Source organism: Equus caballus, chromosome 6 (assembly GCF_041296265.1).
Source record: "Equus caballus isolate H_3958 breed thoroughbred chromosome 6, TB-T2T, whole genome shotgun sequence".
Classification (NCBI taxonomy): domain Eukaryota; kingdom Metazoa; phylum Chordata; class Mammalia; order Perissodactyla; family Equidae; genus Equus; species Equus caballus.
Window position 1 is genome coordinate 1,869,961 of NC_091689.1, and position 24,372 is coordinate 1,894,332.

A 24,372-nucleotide genomic window follows, 5' to 3' on the forward strand; every position below is an offset into this window, starting at 1 on the left:
GCCTTGCCTCCTCCTCTATCCCCTATATTTACTCACTCACTTTAAGCCTTTGCCATCTCCTAAGGGAAAAACTCTTGCCTAATGAAAAAGGGGCCCAGTTAACCTACATAAGAAGTGGCTTTTAGAAAAGATCGTAAAAAAATAGTGGCTGGTTAGACCTGTATGTAATTTGATACATGGAAGAAAAGAAATGAATTCCCACTTTTGTGTTAATTTTGGCTCCTCATATACTCCTTTGGGTCCCTAACACAGTTTTGAGATGGGTATACATAAATTCCTCAATCTAATAACATTTTACTGAGGAATGACAAGTGAAGACACAAAGTCCTGTTTTCCTGAATTATCCAACAGACACCCGAAATGAAGAACAAAGAATTCTGAAGCTGGAAGAGTAGCACTTTTTTCTCTTTCTCTCAGAAAATCGTTTTAACTATTTTCTAGGGGTAAGAAGTCAGAAATGAGTGTAGAGCCAGCCAAGATGGGCTTTGTGTGAATTCGTCTGTGCTTGATTCGGAAGCCTGCAGGAGCAGTCTGGGAACGCTCAGCCAGGTGCAAATAGAATTAACCTCTATTAATCTCTGTTCTCCAAAGGGAAAAATACCATTCGTAAGTACCCAAAATAAAATCACTGCAAAAAATAAATTTAGGTAATTCTACCAGAGTATGCTCATTCTTAAGTGTAATACTCATCACTCTTAAATCATCCCCTACATATGCGCCCTTCCTCAATAATACATTTTGCTATTTCTGCAGCTTTCTGCACACAAAACTGTAATGTAGCATTTGGGGGAAAAGGCAGGGGAATCACTTCCATCATAAACCTTCACATTTTTCTAGTGCTTTAACTACTTTTCTAAAACACTTTCACATCTGTTATACCTGTAATTTTACTTTTAGAGCCTACAAGAAATGCTTTGCTTTGGTTTCTTGGGGAATCCCTGACTTACTCTATTTCCTAAAGTAGTGCAAGTTTATTGAGGAATGAGCCTCCGGTCCCTCTTCTCATCTAATTACGTAAGTACAGACTGGAAGGTTAATCTCCTCTAGCACTCAACTCTCCCTTGAGGCAACTGCAGAAGCTAGGAAAGGAGCTGGTCCAAGTTCCTTCATATGAGGGAGGGAACAAATTGGCAATCTTCTTTTCCCACTCGTGCAAGTCCTAAAAAGAGTAGAGCCTAAACGTGAATCCTTCCTGATTTTATGTGGAGATGATTCAAAGAACTGTAGAAGTGAGCAGCCCTTCTCATTAGCTCTCAAACAGAGCAGCCCTTCTCCCACAGACACGCTCCTGTGGGATGCTCCCCAGAAAGTGGGAGTGGAAATAATCCCAAACTAGTGATAAATGGTGGAATACACTGGCCCTTTCATAACTTCGTTTTAATTTCTCATAACTTCCCAAACATGAAAGAGACAGATGTGAGCTGTGTACTGGTAGGGGACTTGTACTTGCTCACTTTTTTCCAATAGCTACAGTATGCATGCAGTAGTTCTTAACTTTTATTATTATGATTTGTTTATTTTTTTGGTCACAGGCCTTTTAAGAATCTAATTAAATCCACAGAACACTTCTTCAAATAAATCGTATCCAAACCTATAAACAATATTTTGCATATTATTTCAAGAGATTTCTAAACTCCCTCAAGCTCCTTTCTGAACTTTAGTTTAATAATCCCCAATAGTGAAACACGCACTAGTTTTGAAGTTAAAATAAGTTCAAGTTTTAGGAATGTCACTCACTACCTTTTTAGCCAATTTGAGCTTCCAGGTTTTCAGATTCTCCACTTGTAAAATGACACCATAATGTGTGTCCTACCTTCTTCACAGGAGAATAAAGGTAAAATTATGCCTAGTATTTTAATTGTCATGACAGACACCACAACGGAAATAGCATCCTAATTTTCCTGTGGGAAAATATCCCTCCCACCTTTGAAATGTTCCTGGTAGCATAGTCTGTCAAGATGCTCCAGTATCTCATGGTCAAGTGGTAGGCACATGACAAAATGTCCCACCAATTAGACACTCCCTTCAGCCTTGAATGTAGTGTCACAAAGTCTGAAAATGTTTGTACCTAGTTCATGCTAACAGCAGTGCTGTGATTATAATCTTTTCTAATTCCTTTCTTCAAAAAACAGAAAATAAGAACTGGCAATCAATTGGGAATAAAGTAAGTGCTTTTTTTAGTCTTCAACAACTTTTTATAGGTATAAATGCATAGAAAAGCAAACATCCATTGATTTGACATATCTGACTTTCCCTACTCGAAGGTTCACTCCGTGAGGGCAGGTGCTCCATGGTCCCTGTCTTTTCACTTTGGATGCCCGGCATATAGAATAGTGGCTGATATGTAGCTGATGATCAATAAATATGTGTAAAATGAAAGGAGGAACAGAGAGAGGTGAGATCAGTGAGACAGGCAGGAACCAGGTTACATAGAATGCTACAGACTACGGTGGAAAGAGTGGATTTAATTCTCTCTAACCACTAGACAGTTTTAATCAGGAGTAATTTGATCATTTCTTAAAATTACACTCAATGTGTGTTTTGCTTAATTTCCAGATCCCACACTTGAGTTTTACACAAGGCACAAAACATTTAAGTAACTAAAACACTGGTCTAAAAATTAAAGCCTAGAGAATCACACAGCTAGAGAGAAGACAAAGTGATGATCTAAGACTTTAAGGATATTACAAACCCCATCTATTTCTTTTTCTAAAATATTATATGATTTGCAAAAACATTGTTCTTAATAAAAAGAATTTTATTAAATACCCAATATCTCATCTTACCAAATATCAATTCCATACAGATGCTTTACCTTTCTTGACATGTTAATTATAGTTTGTTATTAGCACTTTCTGGATTATCTGATTCCACAGACTCCTTTCTTGATGAAAGGAAGATGTCATTTTCCATAATGACTTGAGTTGCACACACTTCCTCTGCTAGACTTCTGTGCCTGCAGCATTGAAGCTACAATGTTCATGAGGCTGGGGGTATTGTCCATTCCATCTGGTAACTGCAAGGATAGGAGGACAATACTATAAATTTTTGGATTCTCCCCCTCAAATAACCTGTCAATGTAATATGATACCACTGAAATCTGTAATCATTTTTAGGACTTCACTAAATGATTCTAACATTCATTTCAAAGAATACTTACACTACGAGAGTTTTGAAAAAAATAGTAATAATGATGGGGTACTTTCCCTACATAAATTGAAATAAGGCTATAATAACATTTTTAACTTTTTATTTTTAAACAATTATAGATTCACAGGAATTTGAAGAGAGTAGAGAATTTCTATGTACTTTTCTCCCAGTTTACCCAAATGGTCATATCTTACTTAATTATAATACACGATCAAATCAAATAAATTAACATTGGTACCGTATGTGCATTCGGTTTTATGTGATTTGATCATGTGTAGATTTGTGTTAACACCACTGCAATCAAGAATCAGAACTAATGTATCACCACAGAGCATTCTCTCATGCTATCTCTTTAGAGTTATGGTTTGGTCCAGTTAAGTCAGACTTCTGATTCTGGTCAACCCCAAGACCCTAAGATCTGAAGGCTTAGTCAATGGCAAGAGTTCCAACTGGCCAAATCCAGCTTTCCTGGAGTGCATCCTTGGTATCAAACTTTGAAAACAGTCATCAAAATTGTGGGCAGAATTATACATGTCTAAAAAATTATTTGTAATGGGCATGTTAAATCATAAATTAAATCAACTCAGGAGGACATGGTTTTCTAGACTCCTATGAATCCATTTAAAGCAAATAATCAGCCCATTATTTTCTTTAAAAGGTTTTTTTAATTAAAGGTATGATTTGCTGAAGTTGCTGCTTTTATAAGTTCTCCTTTTTTGCAACCTAACACAATAGATTATCCTAATACCTTATAATGTGGCCAAATTTGATTATTTTTGAGTACCGTGATAAAATATATTAAATGTATATATAAATATATATGACGTTTATTTTCCAGTTCCTCAATACCACAGCATTTTTTCATTTTGTCTATTTTCTCACTTAGAGATTTTATTCACCTAAAAATATACTGAAAACATATGACTCTTTTTATACCCCCAAAACATACTTAAAATATAGTACAGACTTCTGGTCTGGACGAAATTGTGTAGAATTGTTTTTCTCTGTTTCTCCCCACTAAGTACAATTATAAAGCCTGGAAGTAACACAAGAAGTGAAAAGAAAAGGGAATTTTGAAATTGTAAAGAAGAAGGTAGAGTGGTTAGAGACTCTAGGACTTGAGAAAGAACCTAGCAGCAAGGCATCTAACTTCTTCCCACCCATCTGAAGAAGGTGGCCCAAGTCTAGCATTTCTCAACTCCAAACCTAGAAAGTGAAGGCAGCTCAGATAGGATCATTTCTCTCCCATATCAAACAGGATTCTCTCCAACAACACCAGGTGAACCTGGCATCACCAACAAGGCAGATCAATCAGGAGTCACACTAATAGTAAATGGTCAGGGAAGGTCCTCTCTTTCTTAACAGAGCTTGAGATGCCCTTCCTCACCTAGAGACACTGGACAACTAAGGTAGCATCGGTAAAAGGATCTGGCCATTAAAAGCATTACAGCACAGAAAGCACCTTTGTCTCTATGGGCCAGACAATCCCTTTTCTAATCAAGAAGCACCAGGTAGACTAGTTTGTGGAAGCTACTGCTGGCACTGCAGGTAGCACCAGCAGGGATGAATGGGAGCATAAATGGTACCAGATAGACCAAACAGGCCAGAAAATCAATGAAAAGTCTTGGGAAATTAAATTTTCATTAGAACCACAGACTACAAAATTAGACTAGGACCTGCATACTAAACCTAACCAGAGTGTTTCTCTTCTAAAAGAGAACAAGGAAAGACTTAAATAATATTCAGACTCTTAACACAACAGGCAAAGTTTCCAGCATGTAATAGAAAATAACCAGTCAGGGCAAGAACTAGGAAAATCACAAATGAAAAGAGAAAAGACAACTGATTCCAACAACAAGATTAATCAGATGTTGGAATTATCTGTCAAAGATCTTAAAACAGTTGTTATAAAAATTTTCCAACAGGTAATTACAAATTATCTTTAAAAAAAAAAAACAAAAGAAAATATCATCAAAGAAATAAGTTAGAAGAAAGAAGCAAATAGAAAACATGGAACTGAAAAATGCAATAACAGAGAAAAAAATTTCTGGATAGGTTCAGTAGTAGAGTGAAATCACCAAAGATAGAATCAATGGACTTGAGGACAAATCGATAGAAGTTACCTAATCTAAACAGCAGAGAGAAAATAGATTGGAAAAAATTGTGAAGGGAGCCTCAGTGACCTGCAACACAGTAACTAAGAGTCCAACATTTGTATCATTGGAATCTTGGAAGGAGAGGGGAAAGAGAGCAAGGCTGAAATAGTATTCAATGAAACAATTGATGAAAACGTCTAGAATATGATGAAAGATGTAAACCCACATATTCAAGAAGCTGAGAAACACCAAATATGATAAAACCAAAGAAATCTATGCAAAATTACCTCATAATCAATATTCTGAAAACAAATACAAAGAAAAATCCTAAAAAAAGCCAGAGAGAAATGAAACATTATCTATAGGTGAACACCAATTTGAACGGCAGTGAATTTCTACATCACAGATTTTCTTAACTTGGGAATATTAGACAGCACTTCAGCACTAGGCTTGGCTGTTATAAAGAGTGAAATCACCAACAGAAATCACAAAAATGCAAAAAGCATGGAACTAAATAGACCCCAAAAAGACATTTGTTTATAGTAGGAGAACAAAACAAGAAGGCAGAGCATCACCTTGTTTGACCTCAACTGGGAACGTACATATTAGGTGACAAGTTTTTTGCACTCAGTGCATGTCCAAAAATGTCTGTGAAAGTGCTCCAAGTATTGATTTTGGGGTTACTAATACATTTTAACAAGTAGGTAGCTTTGGAAATACAGAATTATGAATAACAAGAATTGACTATATATGCTGTTAACAAAAATCTCAAGTTAAATTCACTGACATAGGTAAATTGAAAGTTGAAGGATGGAAATAATATACCATGCAAGCATTAAAGTAAAACACAGGCATGGCTTTATTAGTATCAGGTAAAATAGACTTCAGAGCAAAGAAAATTACTAGAGACAAAGACAGATGTTATATGATGGTAAAAGGACCAATCCACCAGGAAGACATAAAGATGCTAAATGTGTATGCACAAACCAAGAGTCTCAAAATACAAGAAGCAAAATGATAGAGCTGAAAAGACCAACAAGCAGATCCACAATTTTAATTGTGAACTTTAACATACCACTTCTCAGTAAATCACGTAAGCTCTAAATAAAAATATCAGCAAGAAAAAGAAGATCTGCACAGCACAATCAACCAACAGAATCTGATTGACACATATAGAATACTCCAGCCAATAACAGGAGAATACACAGTTTTTAAGTGTCCATGGAATATTTGCCAAAATGAACTACATCTTGGCCATAACAGAACCCCCCCCCCCAAAATTTAAAAGAATTGAAATCATACAAAGTATGTTCTCTGACCATAATGAATTCAAAGTAGAAGTCATTAATAGAAAGATAAGAGGAAAACCTCTAAACACTAGGACATTTCAAAATACACTTCTAAATAGTACAAGGGTCAAAGGAGATGTCTTAAAGAAAATAAAATATTTATAGAAATGAATAAAAATGGTAATAAAGCATATCAAAATATATGGGATGGTGCTAAAGCATTCCTGGGATGCTTACATTAGAAAAGAGAAAAAGTTTCAAATAATAGTGTAAGCTCCAACCTGAAGAAACTAGAAAAAGAAGAGAAAAGAAAACCTGAGGCATGAAAAAGGAAAGATATAATAAAGTTGGCAGCAAAAGGCAATGAAATTCAAAATAGGAAAACACTATAGAAATCAACAAAAGTATAAAGCTTGTTCTTCAGGAAAAAATCAATAAAGATGGTAATTCTCAAGCAAGACTGGCAAAGATAGAGAGAAGACATTAATAACCCGTAGTAGGAATGAAACAGAGCATATCACCACAGATCCTGCGACTAGTAAAATAATAATGAGGGAATATGGTAAACAAATTTATATTCAGATATTCAAAAATGTAGAAGAAATGGATTTATTCCTTGAAAACTTCAGACTCCCAAATCTCAACTAAAATGAATTAGATAGCTTAAATAGGCCACTAATGGTTAAAGAAATTGAAAAACTCCCAAGGAAAAAATCCTCAGATACACATGTTTTTACAGGAGAACTTTACAAATATTTAAAGAGCTAACATCAATTTTACACAAATTCTGACAAAAAGTAGAAGAGAAGAAAACATTTCCTAACTCATTTTGTGAAGCCAGAATTATACTGACACCAAAACCAAAGACAGTGAATAAAAAAGAAAATTACAGAGGAATATCTCTCATGAAAAATCCACAACAAAATATTAGCATGTTGAATCCAACAAGGCACAAAAGTAGTTATACACCATGACCATGAGGGATGTATTCCAATTGTACAAGTCTGGTTCGATGTTAAAAAATCAAACATTATAATTGACAATATCAATAGGTTATAAAGGAAAAATCATATGATCGTATCAATTGGAACAGAAAAAACATTTGACAAAATCCAACTATCATTCATGATAAAAGCTCTCAGCATACTATGAATACAGGAGAATTATCACCACTTGTTAAAGAGGATCTACCAAAACCCTACTGCTATTATTATATTTTTTTTTGTGAAAGACTGAATGCTTTCCCCCTAAGATTGGTAATAAGGAAAGGGTGATTACTCTCGCCACTCTTACACAACATAGTACTGGAAGTTCTACATGCTGAAATGAGGCAAGAAAAAGAGTAAAAGTCATGCTGATTGGAAAGGAAGAAATAAACTATTCCAATTTGGAGATAACATAATTGTCTACATTGAAAAAAAAATCAGGAGAGTGACATGAGCAACATGGTGCAGTGAGCTCTTCCCTTAATCTCTCCTCCTTTGAACTATAACTAAATGAACATTCATTGATTAATGGAGGATACCCACAAAGCACAACAGGATGCCTGAGAAACCCATACAGCTTTATAGCTGAAGGTGGATGGACTGGGACTATGCGAAGTCAGTGAGCACTCCCTGACCCTTCCCCAGCAGCTCTGTGCATGCGCATGAATGTTTTTCTGGCCAGGAGCACCCATAGTGCTGCTGCAGTCTCTCAAGTGTAAAGCCATCTTAGTGTGACTGTAAGAAGAGGCAGTGACTGCCTGAGCCTGTGTGTGAATGCTTTCCTGGCTCGTGGGAGAGCCCACTGTGCCACTGTGGTCCCAACAAGTGGCCTAGGCTCAGACTCAGGGAAAAAATCTTGCCCACCAAGCACAGCAACTGGCATAGCCATAATAAGAGGCAGCAGCAGATCTGTGTTCCTGTGTGAATGCTTCCTCAGCTAGTGGGAGTGCCCATAGTACTGCTGCAGTCCCACAAGTGGGAACATGCCTCAGCACCATGAGAAGAGAGGTAGCCGCAGCCCTGAGCCCATGGGCAAATGCTTTCCTGGCTTAAGGGAGTGCCCACTGAATCCCCAGAACTTTCAGCAGACGAGGTGGGATCAGAAACAGAGCTCCTGCTTCCCTGCAGTTACCTGTGACCTGCTACCACCACAAATATGCCAGCAAAGGATTAGTTCATCAAACACCATGAGAAACTACAGCAACAATTAAGGGCAGAAAAAATTGATGTCTCCAGAATCCAACAGTGAAGTCACATAAACTTACAATGTAAATGACAGAGAATTCAAAAGAGCTGTCATCAAGAAACTCAATGAGTTACAAGAAAACTCAGAAAGACAGTTCAATGAACTCAGGAGTAAAATGATGAGAAGAATGAATACTTCACCAAAGAGATTGAAACTATAAAAAACAAACATACAGAAATTCTGGATATGAAGAATACAATTAATGAGATAAAAAATAATCTAAAATCCTTAAAAAATAGAGCAGATGTCATGGAGGAAAAAATTAGTGATTTAGAGAATAGAAATATAGGACTGTTTCATGTAAAGGAGAAGAGAAAACAAAGATTTTTTGGTTTTTTTCTTTTTTTGGTGAGGAAAATTGGCCCAGAGTTAATATCTATCTTCAGTTTTCTACATGGGATACCATTACAGCATGGCTTGATGAGCGATGTGTAGATCTGTACCCAGGATCCAAACCCACAAACCCTGGGCCACCAAAGCGAGGTGTATGAACTTAACCACTATGCCACTGGGCTGGCCGTTAGAGAACTAAGGTTTGTAAAAAATGAAGGAAGTTTTTAAGAAGTATCTCACTAAATTAGGAAAATCAAGATAAGGATTATAGGTATTCCAGAGGGAAAAGAGAGGAAGAAATGATAAGAGAGCTTGTTCAAAGAAATAATAGCTAAGAACTTCCCAAACATGGGGAAAGAACTGGATGTAAAAGTACATGAAGCCAATAGAACTCTTAATTACATCAATGCTAAAAGTCCTTCTTGAAGGCATATAATAGTAAAACTGGCAAAAGTCAACACAAAGAAAAAATACTAAGGACAACAAGACAGAAGAAAATAGCCTACAAAGGAACTCTTATCAGTCTTTCAGCAGATGTCTCGGCAGAAATCCTACAGGATAAGAGAGAATGGAATGATATATTCAAAATATTGGAAGGCAACAACTTTCACCCAAGCATACTCTATCCAGCAAAACTATCATTTAAGGATACTGGAGAAATAAAACCTTTCCCAGATAAACAAAAGCTGAGGGAGGTCATTGTGACTAGATCTCCCCTACAAAAAACAATCAAGGATGCCCTTGTACCTGAAACAAACAGGCAAAGGCCTACAAAACTTTGTGGAAAGAGAAAAATAGACAGACAAAATTGGAAAACTGCAGGTCTCTTTCAGAACAGGGTAGCAAATATTTAACTATAACTTAACAGATAAAGGGAAGGAAAACATCAAAAGTAACTATAAACACTTCAACTTGGTCACAAACTCACAACACAAAACTATAATTTGTGACAACAATAACTCAGAAGGGGAAGAGAAAAAGCATGGAACTTGCTTAGGCAAATGGAGATGAGAGGCTATCAGAAAATGGACTATTTCATCTACTAGATCTTTTATACAAAACTCATTGTATCCCCTAAACAAAAAATCACAGCAGAGCCATAATTCATAAAAAAAGATGAAACTCAGAAAACCATCACAGAAAACCACCAAAATGAAAGGGCAGTCAGAAATACAAAGGAAGAGAAACAATGGAAATATAGAACAACCAGAAAACAAGAGATAAAATGGCAGTATTAAGCCTTCATATATCAATAACCACTCTAAATGTAAATAGACTGAATCCTCCAACCAAAAGATACAGAGTAACTGGATGGATTAAAAAACAAGACTCAACAATATGCTGCCTCCAGGAAACACATCTTAGTTCTGAAGAAAAACATAGGCTCAGAATGAAGGGATGGAAGTTGATACTCCAAGAAAATGACAAACAAAAGAACGCAGGTATTGCCTGACTTATGTCAGATAAAGCAGACTTCAAGATAAATAAAAGACAATGAAAGACAAAGAGGGGCTTTACAGAATGATAAAAGTAACTTTCCACCAAGAGGACATAACACTTGTGAGTATACATGCACCTAACAGAGGATCACCAAAGTATATAAAGCAACTGTTAACAGACCTACAGGGAGAAATTTACAGCAACACAATAATAGTAGGGTTCCTCCACACCCCACTTACATCAATGGATAGATCATCCAGACACCAAATCAACAGGGAAATGGACTTAAATGAAACACTGAATCAAATGAACTTAATAGATATAGAGAGAGCATTCCATTCAAAAGAAGCAGAATACACATTCTTCTCAAGTGTATATGAGACATTCTCAAAAGTAAATCATATGTTCGGAAACAAGGCAATCCTCAGCAAATTAAAGAAGATTGAAATCATATCAAGCATCTCTTCCAAACACAATGTTATGACACTAGAAATAAACTACAACAAAAAAGCTGGGAAAGTGACAAATATGTGGAGACTAAAGAACATACTACTGAACAGCCATTGAATCAATGAAGAAATCAAAGGAGAAATTTAAAAATACCTGGAGACAAATTAAAATGAAAATACAATATACCAACTCTAGTGGGATGCAGCAAAAGTGGTTGTAAGAGGGAATTTCATAGCAATACAGGCCTACCACAAAAGACAAGGAAGATCTCTAGTAAGTAATCTTAAACTACACCTCATAGAACTAGAAAAAGAACAAACAAAGCCCAAAGTCAGCAGGAGGGAAATAATAAAAATTAGAGCAGAGATAAATGAAATAGAGACCACAAAAAACAAATTAAAAAAAACAATAGAAATGAAACTAAGAGCTAGTCTTTGAGAAGATAAACAAAATTGAGAAACTCTTAGCCATACCTGCTAAGACAAAAAGAGAGAAGACTCAAATAAATAAAATTAGAAATAAAAGAGGAGAAATTACAATGGATACCACAGAAATACAAAGGATTATAAGATAATACTACGGAAAACTGTATGCCCTCAAATAGGGTAACCTAGAAGAAATGGATAAATTCTTGGACTCATAAAACCTCTCAAAAGTGAATCAAGAAGATATAGAGAACCTGAATAGAGCAATCACAAGTAAAGAGATTGAAACAGAAATCAAAAACCTCCCAAAAAACAAAAGTCCAGGGCCAGATGGTTTCTCTGGAGAATTCTGCCAAAGATTCAAAGTTTTAATACCTTTCCTTCTCAAACTATTCCAAAAAATTGAAGAAGATGGAATGCTTCCTAACACATTCTATGAGGCCAACATTACCCTGATACCAAAACCAGACAAGGACAACACAAAGACTGAAAATTATAGGCCACTATTGCTGGCGAACAAAAATGCAAAAATCCTCAACAAAATATTGGCAACCTAAATACAGAAATAAATTAAAAGGGTGATACACCATGATCAAGTGGGCTTTATACCAGGAATGCAGGGCGGATTCAATATGTGCAAATCAATCCATGTTATGTACCACATTAACAAAATGAGAAATAAAAATCACAGGATCCTCTCAATAGATGCAGAAAAAGCACTGGACAAGATCTAACACCCTTTTATGCTAAAAATTCTTGAGAAAATGGGTATAGAAGGGAAGTACCTCAACATAATAAAGGCCATATATAACAAACCCTCAGCCAACATCATACTTAATGGGGAAAAACTAACACCTATCCCTCTGAGAGCATGAACAGGACAAGGTTGCCCACTCTTGTCACTCCTATTCAGCATAGTACTGGAGGTTTGGGCTAGAGCAATTAGGCAAGAAAAAGAAATAAGAGGATTCCAAATTGGAAAGGAAGAAATGAAACTCTTACTGGTTGCATAGGACATATTTCTGTATATAGAAAACCCTAAAGAATTAATCAGAAAGCTCTCAGAAATAATCAACAATTACAGCAAAGTTGCAGAGTATAAAATCAACATAGACAAATAAGTTGCATGTCTATACACTAATAATGAACTAGCAGAAAGAGAAGTCAAGAATACAATCCCATTTACAACAATAAAAAGAATAGAATATCCAAGAACAAATTTAATTAAAGAAGTGAAAAATCTATACACTGAAAAGTATAATACATTATTGAAAGAAAGTGAAGAAGATACAAAAAAATGGAAAGATATTCCATGCTCATGGATTGGAAGAATAAACATAGTTAAAATGTCCATGTTGCCTAAAGCAATCTCCACATTCAATGCAATCCAAATCAGAATCCCAATGACATTCTTCATGGAAATGGAAGAAAGAATCCTAAAATTAATATGGAACAACAAAAGACCTTGAATAGCCAAAGCAATCCTGAGAAAAAGAACAAAGCTGGAAGCACTACTATCCCTGACTTCAAAACATACTACAAAGCTATAGTAATCAAAACAGCATGGTACTGGCAAAAAAAGGACACACTGATCAATGGAACATAATTGAAAGCCCATAGATAAGACCGCACATCTAAGGACAGTTAATTGTCAACAAAGGAACCAAGAACATACAAATGGAGAGGGGAAAGTCTCTTCCATAAATGATGTTGGGAGAAATGAAAAGCCACTTACCAAAGAATGGAAGTAGACCATTATCTTGCACCATACACAAAAATCAACTCAAATTAGCTTAAAGACTTGAAGGTAAGACCTGAAACCATAAAACTCCCAGAAGAAAATATAGGAAGTACACTCTTTGATGTTGGTCTTAGAAGCATCTTTTTGAATACCATGTCTACTCAGGCAAGGGAAACAAAAGAAAAAAATGAACAAATGGGACCACATGAGACTAAATGCTTCTTCAAGGCAAAGGGGCAAAGGAAACTATGAACAAAATGAGAAGATAACCCACTAACTGGGAGAAAGTATTTGCAAATCATATATCTGAAAAGGAGTTAATTTCCAAAAATATATAAAGAACTCATACAATTGAACAACACAAAACCAAACAACTTGATCAAAAAATGGGAATAGGATATGAACAGACATTTTTACAAAGAAGATATACAGATGGCCAACAGACACATGAAAAGGTGTCCAACATCACTAATTATTAGGGAAATGCAAATCAAAACTACAATGAGATATTACCTTACACTTGTCAGAATGGCTATAACAATTACCAAGGCAAAAAATGGCAAATGTTGGAGAGGATATGGAGAAAAAGGAACCCTCACATACTACTGGTGGGAATGCAAACTGGTGCAGCCAATATGGAAAACAGTATGGAGATTCCTCAAAAATTTAAAAATAGGAATACCATATGATCCAACTATCCCTCTACTGGCTATTTATCCTAAGAAGCTGAAATCAACAAAACAAAGAATTTATGCACCCCTATGTTCATTGCGGCATTATTCACAATAGCCAAGATGTGAAAGCAACCCAAATGCCCATCTATGGATGAATGGATAAAGAAGATGTGGTATATAAATACAATCGAATATTACTCAGCCATAAACAAAAGACAAAATCATCTCCTTTGCAACAACATGGATGGTCCTTGAGGGTATTATATTAAGTAAAATAAGCCAGACAGAGAAAGACAAATACCACATGATTTCACTCATATGTGGAAGAGAAACAAACACATGGACAAAGAGAAATGATTACTGGTTACCAGAGGGGAAGCGGGGTGTGTGGGCACAATGGGTAAAGGGGCACATATGTATGGTGACTGATAAAAATTAGACTGCTGATGGTGAGCATGATGCAGTCTGAACAGAAATTGATAAATAATAATGTACAAGTGAAATTATACAATGTTATAAACCATTATGATCTCAATAAAATAATTGAAAAAAATCCCAAGAAACCATATGCACAAAAAAATTCTACAACTAATAAAAGAGTTCAGCAAAGTTGCAGAACACTAGTGCAACACATGAAATTCACTTGTGCTTCTATATACTAACAATGAACACACACAAAAAAAATTAAAAGCCCAATACCATTCACAACTGAAAAAGACCCTCCTTGACCAAACATTAGTTGGGCTGCTCTGAGCCCTCTTCTTGACTAGGCCTTGACATTGGCCCGCCTTCAGCAAAGAATCCCATTAAGTCAGTTTAGCAAGAATCCTCCTACCCTCGATGTCTGATCACCCTTGATATCTAACCAAATCCACCATCCCTCATTCTTGATTTATATGCCCTTGTCTTGACTTTAGTAAAAATCCTGTTAGGCCAGTTTAGCAAGAATCCGATTACCTTTGATGTTTCCTCTTAATATTTCTCCATCTGGTGCCCCCCCCTTGCTCTGCCCATTGGCAATAAATCCCCACTTGTTCTTATTGTATTTGGAGTTGAGCTCAGTCTTTCTCTCCTATTGCAGTAGAGTTGACCCTCATTACAATAGACTTGAATAGAATGTTCCTTAATAATTTTTCTTTTATGTGATTACTCCAAAGAAAATAAAATACTTAGGTATCTATCAAAAACAAAAGCATGTACAGGATCTATATGATGAAACTTTTAATCTGTGATTCTGAAAAATGCTTTATTGCTTGATTAGGGCATTTTGCTAGATCCTCGTGTATTTATTGGAGGGGGAAGAATGATAGTTTCACAGATGGAAGAACTGGTTAGACTGGAGTTAGCTGGAACACAATTCTGCACAGCAATTATCATTTGCAGAAATTATGAGAGGTTCACAACCATTCTTTTCTCCTAGCTGCCTGGCCTCCCCCCATTTAACAATTTGACTTATAACAAGTTGGGTGAACAAGTTGGCTGGCTGCAGCTTTGGTATTCCTCAGAATGCATTTGGGAAACAGTTGTCATTTTCATTGGACCCTGAAGCATATTCAGAGTGAACAGAAGCCATTGCCATTATATAACGCAACTAAAGCAAAAAGATTCTGATCAGTGGTATTCCACAGACCAAGTCATAACAAATCTGTAATTACACTAAACCTGAAAGATTAGAGAGCTCTGAATAATGGAGTTTTATCCATATGCCAGACACGTCGTATTTTTTCTGACTTGGGGTGAACAGTTTATTTTCTTGGAGTTTTAAAAAGATGTTTTTGTCTTTTGGGATTCTGAAAAGTATAGAAAGAAATATAGGAACACAAAGTTTCAATTATTTCCTAGTACTGCCAAAATCTCTCTATGGCCCTAAAATAAATCTGAGTTTTTCTAAGATTTCCTATACAACGTAGGATTAATAATATGCATTATCTATAGGCCTAGCTCACTAGTGGAAATGTGCATTATAGAAATAAATTATTCTTGCCTTTCTGTGTGCCGTCATTTGACAGCACTATGTGTCTTCTTCCAATAGAATTCTCTGAGTAACAGAGGTTTTTACAAGACTGTATATTAACCTTCACAAATGATAGTAATAGTGTCTGACAAGTTTGGCATTATAGGAGGCAGAGTGGGTTATTCTGAGAAAGTCATTCAAGAGAGGGATTTCCCTCAGCTGTACAAATAAGTCATTTCAGAACTATCTCTCAAGGAATGGCATATCTTAAAAATTCATAGATGATGATACTTAAAGCTATCCAGTTAACTTTAAAGTTAGGTAGCGTAGCCATAGCAAATATTTTTTCAGTGCTATCCCTGATTTTCTTGTTGGTCTCTCTTTCCTCCCAATCCCTGCCCCCTTTTCTCTCACACACAGAGAAAAATGAAAGTTTGCTAGTTATAGTTTTTTGGCACAATCGTTAAACTCCATAGGCCTAAACATGAAAGAGACGTTTTATGCATTGCCTCATAATCTTGCACATTTTTTGTTCTTGGGATCCAGTCAGTATACAGAAAAAGATTTAATATGCAGTGAGTTTATTTTTACTTTCCCAAGCTCCTGACATAAAAGTTAAAAGAATAAAAAAAAAGGAGTCTGATCTGCCTAGATAAGGATATTCAAAAACTTCAAATAATCAGGGAAACCAGGAAAAAAGCTCTGAAAAATAAAGACCAGGCACCAAAGACTGTCTGAGGGACATTTTTCTAGAAAACAGAATAAGAATTCTACCAGGAAGATCAGCATTGGCTTATTTTATCCTAAACTTTTCTGAGAAGTGATTTTCTTTCTATCTGCTGTTCTAAGATTGACTCTTCTCTTTTTATAGTTAATCTAATTTTGATGAGCAGTGCAGCAATATTTCCAGTTTCATGTGTTTTTTCTTTTCTTTTTTTATCCCGTTATTCGTTCTGTATTGGAACAAGTGAACATGCTCGTTCTTTCAAAACCTGTCAATATTGCTTATTGTGACTCTAGTCATTAACAGGAAACACATGGTGTAAAGAAGCAGTTTTCAGCAGGCCATGGAGGGAAAGAAGAGTTGAATCACATGGCAGCATTTCCTAACGATATAGGAAAGCTTCCTGAAAGATTCTGTTGCCTATTTGGCTCTAAGCAACAAGTGAACAGGGACCTTGCCTTCCTTGATCACTTTCTGCACAGAAACCTAACTGGCAGATGGGGAGTGGGAGAGAAGCAGCAAATACCACCTCTCTTCCCAGAAATACCAGCATCATGATCCAATGTTACTAAAATGAACACCCCTGAGGCGTATTGGGTAACAAGGAAGACTGAGAACCAGCCCCGTGCACAGGACATGAGTCCATTTTCATTTTAAATGCTTCTTTTAAGGTAGAGAGAGGTAAATCGTCATAAATAATACTGTTGCTGTAAACATACTATGAATGCACTGTCATGAAAGTTGCTTTAGAAGGTAGGCCTTGTGAGTTTAATCTCCACATTACCCAGAGTTCCCAACTCAGTGGTTCTCAAGGGAAAACAATAAATATGCATTGGAATGAACCAAATAAAGATTAGAATGCTTACTCTCTCTGAAGAAAGATAGCTAATGTAAATGTATTTGCATTTTTTTCCAATCAAATTAGAATTCTTCAAATTTTCTAGCACAATTTTAAAGAACACAAAAGCTAGAATTTCAGACATGAATTCAAATTCTTGAATCTCGACCAAATAGTGTGTGACTCTGGGAAATTTATTAAGCTTTCTAGTAGAAAATCCATTTCCTCATCAGTGAAATTAGAATAATTATTTTAAAGTGCTTATCACAGCAACTGTTCAAGGTAAGCACTCAATAAATGGTAGCTATCATTTTTATATGATATTAGCTCTGTAGGATATTGACCGATAAGTCAATATATATTTAAATGTGTTTGATTCAAGAGGAAAGTTGTCTATTTAATTACAAAGTTAATTCTAGGTAAAACAAGCACAAATGGTTACAATTGAAATCTATGGTAATTATTTATAGATTATTCTAGATTTGTTGCTAACAAAAGCCAAAACTAAATGATAAAGGAATTAATTCTGATTATGAATTACTTTTTTATTTTAGCACATTTTCATGAGATTAAAAAGAATAAAACATTCAGCTCTGCCCTCTAAGAACTTATAATTTAATTCAATAATTGTATTCAAATTATCGTATCTGTATCTCATTTCTTGGGGGAGAATTTGTCAGTATACAATGTGAGTTAAATAGCATTAACAACTACCACTTACTCCAACCTACTGAAGATGGCAAAATGCTAACATGTTTCAGAGAAGGAAAGGAAGACGTGTAAAAAGATGAAAGGAGACAAATATGAAGAAGCAATTTTTCTATGGAAACTAAAAAATCATTTTTTTGAAAGCATAAGGAAAACCCAGGCCTTGTCATCTCTTGGAAGAGTGCTGTAACCATCCTCTGCCCATTCTTGTTTCTTCAAAATGCTTGGTACAAGGAGAAAGAAAGCGTAACTTCTCATTGACTACCAAGGAATCATAAACAGAGACTCAAAGGTTGAGCTGTAGGTACAATGAAGAATTTCTATTCTTATCATCAGATCACTCTAAGAACTCAATTTCCTTCCGGTGGTTTACGTGAATCCAGATTGAAAAAGAGAAAAAAAAAATATATAGGAAAATTCCATTTTTCCACTTGAAAAAATCCTCAAAATAGTAATTTGGAAGAACTGAAAACCTACATGGAGCATTTTATTTTGAGTGTCTCTACATTTGAATCAATTTTAGAAACAGTAATAGGCAAAAAAAAAAAAAAAATCATGTTTTACTGTGCTCCTAACTTATAAATGACTCATCATGAAATGAACACATGGGCATTGCATGTGTGTGTGTGTACTTATTGATAATAACATCAAAATAGAACCAGAGTTTAATGTCTCCAATTCAGCTTTATTGTAGAAGTAAAAATTAGGGAAGGAAGAGTCCTGTGTGGATGAAAGGGGAAGGTAAGTTATTTCACTGTTTTTAGATCTAACATTTCAAAAGTATTTTTAAGAAGGACCAGAGGAAACTATATAGTTAAGAATTAGGCAGGCTTCAAACATCTTGGGTTGGTTTAGTTTTATTTAAGGTAAATCTTAGGTTCTGTGGATTAAATTTGTGAATGCTTAGTTTTATTATTATAAATATTATTTCTTCTCTTATTCTTATGAAGACACGAAAATTATTTCCCCCACTAATTTTCTTCCTAGGTTAGAAAAAGCTAGACAACTCTATACTAACCGTCTTTTAGCACAAGGGAAGCTGACCAATTTTTGTAAAAAATGTGAACTTAACTAAATAATAGAACAACGAGAAATTATAATAATCTCTCCAAACCCAACATTTCCAAATTTTTGTCTTTCTCAATTTGGGAATGAAATTTTACGTGTCCATGTTTTCTGAATAATTTCCGGTCCACAATTCAGAGTAAAAATGAGCCTGGATTAGAAGTCAGGAGACTGGGAGTCCTTTCTTGGCTGCTAATATGGCATAAGACTTGAGAGGAGGCACTTCTTTATAAGATATCATACAATTTTAATGTCAAAAATGTCTGGTCTGTCATCAGAATTACAAAGTAGATATATGAAAATGAGTGGTCTCAGGTGGGTTCCACACCAAAAACTAAACAAAATCTGTTTTGCTCTGGGTGCCATATTTTCAGTTTCCATTTCCTTTCTACATATAGGAAAGCTCTTCAGACAGCACCTCCAGCACTGCACTAGTTTAAAAATAACCAGAGCAAATGATTTCATATCTTACTTTTAGCCACTTAAGCCACACAGCTGCATACTTCTTTGCCTTTTTTTTTTTCTGGAAGAAAAAACAGATCTTAAATAGCAGTTATGTCATATCTATGTTTTTCAGACACGTAACTGCCTCAGCAGCTCTTGCTTTCTGTATGTTTTGGGGGATAAAGTATCTACAGCCCTGGGTAGCAGAGAAACTTCTTTTTACGATCTGAGAAGTGATGGTTACCTCTTCACAATTGTGATATTCTTTGCTCTGTATCTCTCTCACCACCGGTAAATAAAATACCATTATATCTTTCTTGCCAGCTCTTTTTTGTGAGTATCAGGTAATTTTTAAGCTCTTCCTTCCACGTCTTTCTCAGAGATTGTTGCTACATTAGTGCCCCCTTATCTGCTGGGAGATAGATTCCAAGAACCCCAGTGAATGCCTGAAATCACAGACAGTACTGAATTCTACATATATTATGTTTTTCCTATACATACATATGATAATGTTTAACTTATAAATTAGACACAGTAAGAGGTTAACAACAATTATTATTAATAAAATAGAACAATTATAGCAATATACTGTAATAAAACTTACCGTAGATCTTAGCAAACTCAGCATTTGATTTTTTTTCTTTCTTTATTAAATCAGGAACTCCCACCTTTTCACTTAAAGGAACCACTTTACAACTTCTCTTTGGCATATCTGAATTGCCAGCAGCACTGCTCTTGCACTATGGGGCCATTATTAAGTAAAATAAGAGTGACACAAGCATTGTGATGCCTCACAGTCCCTCTGATAACCCAGACAGCTACTCAGTGACTAATGGGGGTGGGGGTGGAGCAGAGACAGGGTGGACACACTGGACCAAGGATGGAGCTGGACAGCAGGAGATTTCATCACGCTACTCAGAATGGAATGCAATTTAAAATCTATTGTTTATTTCTGGAATTTTCCATTTAATATTTTCGGACCTTGGTTGACCACGGGTAACTGAAATCACACAAAGCGAAACCATGGATAAAGGAAGGTACTGTATAACAGTTCTCTTTAAACTGCATCTGAGCGCATAACAGTAATCTTCGCTGGGACACTTCTCTGAGACTCACGTGCTCCTTTATAACTACTTTAGAAATAGATCTAGTGTAGTCAACCCTGTTCATATTAGAAACTAATTTTCACCTTTGACCTGCTTTTTCCTGCACAGCAAGACAGTTAGGGAGCTGCTTCATAAGGATTAGAGGGGTCAATCATTTACTGAGGACCAGATCCCTCCTGAGATGACAAACATCTATTAAGATGGGAACCCCACAGACTCTCGAGAACTCTCATTCCCATTTTGGGCAGCCTTTGTTGCAGGGGAAGATTTCTTCTCATTTTGCCAACATTTACTCCTATGTAACTCTTATTCATGGATCCTAATTTTGCTTCCTGTGTCCAACCAGAAATGCATCTAATCTTGTTTCTGCATGATAGGCCGGGAGACCCAGAAAGCTCTGGTATCCCACTTAGACCCTAATAGGGAAGGAGCAACTTGTAAGGGCTGTAGAATAGTAGTCTGTGTTACTTTGCCTTGTTATTTAACAAAGATATGTTAAGCAAGTGCGTGATTCACTGTGTATGTTACTGTTTACAGTTGGGACTGACAAACACACAGGATACCTGTGTTAGTCTGCTAGGGCTGCCAGAAATTTGATGGCTTAAAAAAACAGCCTTTTATTGCTTTACGGTTCTGTAGACTAGAACCAGTCCAAGATTAAGGAGTCAGCAGTGGTGCTTTTTTCTGCTGGCTGTGAGAGAAAATCTGTTCCGATCTTCTCGCCTGGCTTGTGGTGCTTTGGTATCAATCTTTGGTGTTCCTTAGAAAACTTCACCCCAACCTCTGTCTTCTTCTTCACCCAATATCCTCCCAGTATCTGTGTCTGTCCTATGCAAAATTTCCCCTTTTTATAAGGACACCAGTCATATTGATTGGGGCCCATTGTAATGACCTCATCTTAACTTGATCGTCTACAAAAATCCTATTTCTAAGGTCACATTCTGAGCCACTGGCACTTCAACATGTGAATTTTAGGGGGGCACAATTCAACCTGTGACAATAACCAAATTTACAGCCTTATGAACTGCAACTTTGAGGGAGTTTCTTAAATACTCTCGGTGTTACTTTGCTCTTCAGTAAAAGGACTGTAATAACAGTACTTAATGTCACAGAATTATGGTCGGTGTGATGGGTTAGTGTAGGTAAAATACTAGATCAGCATCTAACAGATATTAAATGTTTGATAAATATCTTCTGCTATTGTTATCATTATTGCCCACAATTAGCTAAATTAATATCATAAAGCCATTTCTGCAAGCCAAGGACCTCATTATCTGCACTAGTATGGACTGTCACGCCCCTGGCTGCGGAACTCCAGGCACATTCTCCTGATAGTTCTAGCATGTCCAATGCCTCGGGTAAGAGCAAGACAATCAAGCAGAGATCTGTGAGATGGGAGCCTTTCTTCTGCGAAAGAGTAGAAAGTCAGACTGTGCAGGAGGACCTGGCAAAGAACTAGAATTCACCTGTACAAACCACCAGTCATGAATACATTTTTAAGTGAGAGTCCCTTCTATGTATTTTTGCCATGCTGCTTACCTGGTCACTGTGGGCATAGCTCTTCCATTTTTTTTTTATTGAGATCACATTGGGTTAAACATTATATAAATTTTAGCTGTACGTCATTATATTCAACTTCTGTATAGACTACATCATATTCACCACCAAAAATCTAGTTTCCATCCATCACCATACAAATGTCTCCTTTACCTCTTTTGCCCACCCCCTTCCTCTCTGGTAACCAGCAATCTGGTGTCTGTATCTATGTGTTCATTTGTTTGTTTATCTTCCACACATGAGTTAAATCATACAGTATTTGTCTTTCTCCGTCTGACCTATTGTAGCCTCATTTCTAGGAGAACAGCCCAAGTAGCTCAGTAGCTCCTTTATGTAGTATGGTTTATTTCTCATCAGCCAGTTTCTCTTCTCGGAACACGATCCACTTTGACTATAATCCTTTTAAAAGAAGGTCCTCAGATTTAAAAACAAGACTTAGAGCAGAGACAAAATATGATTTTCCTGGACACTTCTTAATATTTACTAGTTAATTAGATGTCTCTCATCTAACACACTGACACAAATGTAAACACCGGTAATGTATAACCCACTGTGATTAGTATCATAACAGATACTCAAACAAAGAAAAATGCAGAAGCAATTTCTCCGGGGTAAAACGATCTATGCTTATAATTTTTCCAGTAGCCATTTTTTCAATTAGAATATGCAATTTAGCGAATTTATTGAACAATAAAAATAATATCTAAAGACACCTAAGATGGATTACACTTTTCTCCTTGGGAATTTAAGTCATTCAAAGTGTTCAGAACATGCCTCAGATGTCTGACATGCTGTGTAGTTAGAATAAGTCAGTGGAAAATGTCTCGAGTCAGAAGAGAGATTTCACCACCTCACCACTTCATTTGAATATTTAGGAAAACACTTGAAAACCTAATAAATATTTTAATCCTTTGTTTTGGAAGGGGTTTTCTTAGACTTACCTCTTAGACAAAATACTTAAACTGCAATTAGCCTTCCAGGCACAGTTGTTTCCAGATGGTAAATCCTGTACTTCGACACTTTTGAAGCCCATATTTTCCCATTTAATTAGGTGATTTTTTTAAAAATAAATATTAAGACCTAGATGAAATAGAAGTTAGAAGATGAAACAATAGCTATTTATTTTCATAAAGCTTTTTCATGCAGAGAGACAGTGAAACTAATGAACATAACCATGATTGCATACATTAAAAAAAAAGGCAGAGAAAAACGTTTCTTCTGTAGGTATGAAAAATATAGTGAATGATCTAGTTATAGAAAGAGCTGAGAAAATTTTTGAGGTTGGCAATGGGCCACAAGATGAATATACACGACACGGAACTTCCCGTCCACAGCTACTCAGAACAATTGCGTAAGAAAATCTCTAGAACAGTGTTCCATGAAGAGTAGGCCCAGGAGGCTGCCGGGATCCCTCTGCATGACTGCAGGCCCAGTGAAAGCCCAAACATGAGAGAAGACCTGCAGGCCTGCCCACCACTTCTCCCAGTCCACGTGCACACTGTCAGTGTTCAGTCTCTGCTGACCCCAAACTTGTCCCTTCATTCCTCTTCTTTATGAACCTCACTGTTACGGACCTCGCTTTGTACATTATATGTTATTCCAAGACAAACCCCAATAGTACTCAAGTCCCCTGTCAGACTCAGCATTCTCAGGAGCCTGAGAAGCGCCATTGGTGTCACTTGTAGAGCCTTTTTTCTTTCTCATGGGTCAGACTGCCATAAGATTGAGAACCGCTTCTAAAACCTTCGAATACCAGCAAAATCTTGCTGGGCCCCAAACTTTTAACCTTGCAATGCCTGTTTCAGAGTTTTATGCTGATTTATAACCTCTTTAACTGTGTTTCTTCCTCTTTCTTCCCAGCACTCTTATCCCCAAATCCCAGAAACTCTCAAGCCTGTTTCCTCCCTAATGGTTAGTTTACCTGAAAAGTATGTATTAAATGTCTACTAAGTGCATGGATTGTGCTATATAAGTGCTTTATTGTCCTATATTCCTCAAGCCACTGGCATCTTTCCAATTCCACATCTTTCTTACCCCCATATATTCTCCAAACTTAATGTCCCATGTTTGCCTTAAATCGATCAATTAGTATAATGAGGTATCAATCTAATAGATGCTTTGGATTAGAGACAAGCTTGGCAAAGAT

At 36.2% G+C, this 24,372-nt stretch overlaps 1 long non-coding RNA gene across 2 annotated transcripts in view; it reads left to right on the forward strand.

The window, feature by feature from the left end:
• Nucleotides 1–20,375: 20,375 nt before the first annotated feature.
• The window catches only part of LOC138924730 (uncharacterized), an 81,872-nt gene continuing 77,875 nt past the window's right edge, over nt 20,376–24,372 (forward strand). For both annotated transcript variants that reach the window (XR_011439833.1, XR_011439834.1), the window contains exon 1: nt 20,376–20,600. This is a non-coding gene — a long non-coding RNA (uncharacterized lncRNA). The remainder of the gene's footprint in view (nt 20,601–24,372) is intronic.